Raw genomic sequence first — 980 nt, forward strand, 5'->3', positions numbered from 1 at the left:
CCGTGTCCCCCTGTCCCCCGTGTCCCCCTGTCCCCCGTGATCCCCTGTCCCAGTGATCCCCTGTCCCCATGTACCCCTGTCCCCCGTGTCCCCCTGTCCCCGTGTCCCCGTGTCCCCCGTGCTCCTCTCTCCCCGTGTCCCCGTGTCCTCCTGTCTCCCTGTCCCCCGTGATCCCCTGTCCCATGTCCCCCGTCCCCTGTGTCCCCGTGTCCTCCTGTCCCTCTGTCCCCCGTGATCCCCAGGTCTCAGCCCCCAGCCCCTCTGTGCCCCGGGGGACCCCCAAAGGTACGGGGCAGTTACAGGGCAGGGATGGGGTCATGGGGCAGCCATGGGGAGCAGGGATACAAACACGGCTGGGGCCACCTCCACCAGTGACACCGCTGGGTTCCAGCGGTCCCCGGGCTCCAAGGACACCTCTGGTCTCAGGTGACCCCCAGGCAGGGTTAGGAGGGACGAGCCCTTCTGCATCCTGACAAAAGCCAACGCCAGCTCCCAACACGGCCATGCCCACGGCCTGGGGACTGTCAGGGGGCAAAGATGGCCCGGCCTGACCCCCCAAATCAGAGCGAGATCTCTTGGTGGGGTGACAGGAACAGGAGCCAAGCGGGAATGCGGGCCGAGTTAACCCCTTTAAAGACGGTCCCTGTAAACACTGTGTGAGCCCAGTGTGGGTGACAGCCACAGAACCAGGATCCCCGGGCTTCACCAATGAACCCCCCAGTCCCGCTGGGCTCAGTTTGAGGCAACAGCAGGATGGCCCTGAGCATCCGACTTGTCGTCCACCACCTCCATCCAGGAGCCTCTCCCAGGGCGGCTTTGCTGCGGTGATTTGGGCTTGCTGGGGGGGGCTGACCCCATTCCGGCGAGCCGGGCGTGGGCTGGGCCGGGCAGCAGGGACAGGTCGGGGCTCGTCTCTCCCACCCCGTCCCGGCATCCGCGGCCACGGCAGGCGCCCCCCCTCCCCGCCCCCACGCCGCGGC

Source organism: Corvus brachyrhynchos, unplaced genomic scaffold, assembly GCF_000691975.1.
Source record: "Corvus brachyrhynchos isolate BGI_N302 unplaced genomic scaffold, ASM69197v1 scaffold65, whole genome shotgun sequence".
In the NCBI taxonomy this organism is placed as follows: Eukaryota; Metazoa; Chordata; class Aves; order Passeriformes; family Corvidae; genus Corvus; species Corvus brachyrhynchos.